Below are 4937 nucleotides of genomic sequence, written 5' to 3'. Positions count from 1 at the left end.
GGTAGAAGCCAAATTTGGGAATACTGGCCACAGCAGGTCACACCCTGTGGAAGGGTGTGTGTCTGAACTGAGTGTGCAGAAAACAGCAGCACACAGCACAGGGGAGCAAAGCAGGTCACTGAAACACTTGTCAGCTTTTCAACATTGTTCATAGACATTTTGGCATCCCAAAAAACTGACAGGGGATCAAATGTTCCCAAATGGTGAAATCTCTAAGTAAGAAAAAGGCACATGTGCTTCTGAAAGGTTCTCGTGTTCTGAGCACTGCAGACTGCAGCAGCCGTAAATTGTATTTACAGCCCTGCTGAAGCGTGTCCTGTTTACACCGTCTGATCTCTGTCCTGGGGACTGACTGAACCTTTCAGGGGCCGAAAAACCCATAATTCCTTTTATTTGGAATAATGGGGAGGAGCAGGATGATGTTCTCCCAGCAGCCTCAGATTCCTCAGAGCTTTGTGTCTGCTGCTGCTTCAGACACTCCAGCAAGGGCAGGTCCTTCACTCTGACCATTGTCCCAGCACCAGCACTGGGTTTGCCAGCAGAACACTCAGGGCTGCATCTAGGCATGAGCTGTGCTTCCCAGGGACATCCCAGGAGCTGGGACCAGCTGGAGGAATGTCTTCTAATCTGGTTTCTGTCTTTTGAGCAGCCCAGGGTGTTCCTTGCCAGGCTGTGCTGCCATACAGGTTTCTCGGTGTCACGGATGTCAGATATGAATTCTGGTTTAATATCCAGAAGGGATAGGATGTGGCTTTTCCTTGCTGTTTGGAAACTTTCCCATGGAGCTCTATACATGAGGTTCTCCTATCTGGTACCAGGGTGAGCCCAGATGCTGAGGGCAGACTCCATCATCCACATCACAGCCTGGCACATTTACTGGCAGATGACTCCTGCATGGGCAAAGGGCAGGTCCAAGGTGTCTGAGGGAAACCAAAATGCCTCTGGTTGTTCTGCCAGCCCTGGTGACCCCCAGCCCCTCGGGCAGGAGGTGATAGGGAGGACACCTGGGCACAGATGGTACAGCACGGCTGGCACCTGACCAGGGCACATCACAGAGCACCCTGGGCTCAGCAGGGCTGTCCCAGCCCCTTGTGTGGCTCTGTTGTGCTCTCTGGGGCTCTCCAGGACCTGCTCATCAAGAGTCTGTTGCTGCTTGAGGCACAACCAGAGAGTTTCTTCAGCAATGGAAAAGTTATTTTCCTAAATGGACATTAATGTTTTTTCCATTAATTGGAAGAAATTCTGTGGCTATGGAAAGCCTTAAAGTGATATCACTGTGAAAAACTGCAAAAAATTCGCACTGAAAAGGGCTTATGAAATCCAGATTTTCCTAGCCAAAAGGGACTTTAAAATAATCCCCCCAGAGCCTCCACAGCACAAGAACTGGAGATGGCAAAGCGCCCCTCACTGGGGAAACACGATGTGGGAGGGGAGATTGTTTTGGCTGCCAGAGGGAGCATCCCATTCCATCCCATCCCATCCCATCCCATCCCATCCCATCCCATCCCATCCCATCCCATCCCATCCCATCCCATCCCATCCCATCCCATCCCATCCCATCCCTGCTCCATTTCTAGCCCCCTTGGCAGACAGCAGATGAACCAGCCCGGTGGCTCATTCCAGGTGCTGTCAGCAGCCTGGATCATCTCCCTTGATTTATCACACCAAGTTCCTGGAAGAAGAGGAAAAGCAACCCAATCCAAAGGAGAGCAGCCCAACGATCCCTGGAGCCTTTGGGAAGGAGGGAAGCATCACCATGGCACGGGGCAGGGCCAGAGCAGCAGGATGAGCCTGGCTGTTGTGGCAGATGGGCTGAGGCTCCTTCTCAGACCTTTGGCAGTTCAGGAGCTTGCAGGGACATGGGCAGAGGGTCCTGGCCATGGCCATCCCTTCCCACAGAGAGCCTGGGAGCGGCTCTGTGCCCGTGCTCCGCTGCCACCGGAGCGCTGGTCCCGCAGCCACGTGAGTGCCCAGCAAAGGCAGAGCCAGGCTGGCTCACACAGCCCAATTACCACAGGCATAATTGTTTGCAGAATTGGAACCTTCATTTGCTTTGAGTTCTTCCCAACTTGCCCAGTCCTCCAATATCGCCCTGCACTGTCAGACATTCTCTGTTCCAACGCAAATACAGATTTTTCTGGAAATGTGATTTATTTCCCCTAATTTTGATCTCTTCTTGCATTCTTCAGTTGAAGAAGCAGAACCCATGAAGAGTTTGGCTGACAGAAGTATTTGTGCAAAGGTTTCCTTTTATCCCCTCTTCCATATTTTTCTCAAAAACAGCTACCTAAATCCAAATAAGATTAAGAGAAAAACCTTTCAAATGGGTTACATTAATTTAGTTACCAGATCCTTTGCAATGATGAAAGAAGCACAATATTCTTATATAATAAGTCTTGCTTTATAAATGCATTAATTCTTAAACTATATTGTTTTAATAAACAAGGCTCTAGACATGCCCAAGGGCACTGGTATTCTCAGAAGAGTTTTCCAAGAAGGCTTGTGTTGTTGGATTATTATTCCATTACTTCCAAGTTCACTGAGTGGAGCTATTTTTTTTCATACTCATATTGCAGTAAAAACAACAACTTTCAAATACTTTCTTGAGGAGATTGGGAATCAAAATGGAAACTATTTGTGTAGGATGAGAAGTGCTGAAAGTCTCTCGGTTCATGCAATTACACCGGGAATCTGAGGCCTGACTTGTTATTAAGGGGCAGAAGAATGAGGAATTCAGGTCACTGCGGAGCTTTCTGGGCTAATCCCACTCCTGGGGATACGCTGGGGGAGCCCTGGCCAAGCCTGGGGGGCTCAGGCAGGACCCAGCTCTCAGCCATGCCCATCCTGCTCCGGCAGGATCTCAGGGGTGTCGGTGGCTGGATGCTGAGCGCTGCCCTCGAGCTGCTCCAGAGCCGTGTCCCTCCTGCTGTGGCTCCTCTCCTGCTGCCTCCGAGCCCAGCTTCTCTTCAACTGCCCCAGATCCACCCCACACGGGTGAGCCAGAGGCTTTAAAGTCTCGTTTTAAGATCCCATCTCTTGGAATCCCCTCCTTGCTGGCTGGGCTGGGAAGCACTAAGCTGGTAAGACATGGCTCAAGCAGGGCAGGGTGGAGAGCAAGTTCTGGCTGGCTCTGGGATATCCCACAGATATTTCCCCAGGTAACCCCTCCGAGGGAGGGCTGACTAGAGAGGCACTAACAAAAATCATAATAATGAGATAACTCACATATGCCCCCCAAACCAGCTTCTAGGTGATGCTGCACAAAGCCAGGAAAAATCTGGAAAAGTTGCTGTGCCAGGGATGTTTGTGCTGTATTTAAAGGATGAAACATTCATGGTTTATTCACCCCATACAACGCTTGGTCACGTGTGGATGTGCAGTTTCGGGGTGCTGTGCTCTCACCTGATCATTCCACACCCCACAGGGCATGAGCAGCTCCCGGAGGAGCCAGCACAGAGCTGCTCTCCTCCCTCACCCTTCTGTCAGCACCGGCCACTCTTTCCAACCGGATGCAAATGAAGGGAAATCTCACCCATTTGTGCCTCTGCGGAGTATCTTCTGCCTTATTCCCATGAATTATTAGCTCTCTTTTATTGGGTTTGGCTTGCAGGAGGATGACTATTTCATCCATCAAATCAGAATCTTTTTTAACACTAATACTGAATTTATAGAAGTGGTTAAACGAAGTGTTGACAATATGGACAATGTGTTTCTGATTAACGCTGCGATTTAACGGGGAGCTGCCAACGGCCGGCAGTCACTGAACCGGAGCAGCGCTTTTCCAGACCCGCGGGCTGCAGCTCAGCCCTGCAGATGTCAGGGCTGGCTGTAGGGGGCTGGCTGCAGCCAGGCTGCTCCCAGGAGCTGTGCTCTTCCCCTGCGGTCATACCTGTGCTGAGCTTTCCCCTAATCACACCTGTACTGAGATCTTTTCTGTGGTCACACCCGTACCGTGTTCTTCCCCTTTCCCCGGTGGGTGCATTTATATGTGTGCATTTATCTGTGCAGGGACCTGCAGCTTTGAAGAACATCAAAACACATTAAAGTATGGCCTTCCTTCCTTCCTTCCTTCCTTCCTTCCTTCCTTCCTTCCTTCCTTCCTTCCTTCCTTCCTTCCTTCCTTCCTTCCTTCCTTCCTTCCTTCCTTCCTTCCTTCCTTCCTTCCTTCCTTCCTTCCTTCCTTCCTTCCTTCCTTCCTTCCTTCCTTCCTTCCTTCCTTCCTTCCTTCCTTCCTTCCTTCCTTCCTTCCTTCCTTCCTTCCTTCCTTCCTTCCTTCCTTCCTTCCTTCCTTCCTTCCTTCCTTCCTTCCTTCCTTCCTTCCTTCCTTCCTTCCTTCCTTCCTTCCTTCCTTCCTTCCTTCCTTCCTTCCTTCCTTCCTTCCTTCCTTCCTTCCTTCCTTCCTTCCTTCCTTCCTTCCTTCCTTCCTTCCTTCCTTCCTTCCTTCCTTCCTTCCTTCCTTCCTTCCTTCCTTCCTTCCTTCCTTCCTTCCTTCCTTCCTTCCTTCCTTCCTTCCTTCCTTCCTTCCTTCCTTCCTTCCTTCCTTCCTTCCTTCCTTCCTTCCTTCCTTCCTTCCTTCCTTCCTTCCTTCCTTCCTTCCTTCCTTCCTTCCTTCCTTCCTTCCTTCCTTCCTTCCTTCCTTCCTTCCTTCCTTCCTTCCTTCCTTCCTTCCTTCCTTCCTTCCTTCCTTCCTTCCTTCCTTCCTTCCTTCCTTCCTTCCTTCCTTCCTTCCTTCCTTCCTTCCTTCCTTCCTTCCTTCCTTCCTTCCTTCCTTCCTTCCTTCCTTCCTTCCTTCCTTCCTTCCTTCCTTCCTTCCTTCCTTCCTTCCTTCCTTCCTTCCTTCCTTCCTTCCTTCCTTCCTTCCTTCCTTCCTTCCTTCCTTCCTTCCTTCCTCCCTCCCTCCCTCCCTCCCTCCCTCCCTCCCTCCCTCCCTCCCTCCC

This window comes from Vidua chalybeata, chromosome 18 (assembly GCF_026979565.1).
Source record: "Vidua chalybeata isolate OUT-0048 chromosome 18, bVidCha1 merged haplotype, whole genome shotgun sequence".
In the NCBI taxonomy this organism is placed as follows: Eukaryota; Metazoa; Chordata; class Aves; order Passeriformes; family Viduidae; genus Vidua; species Vidua chalybeata.
Note: the sequence above shows the minus strand (reverse complement) of the source record.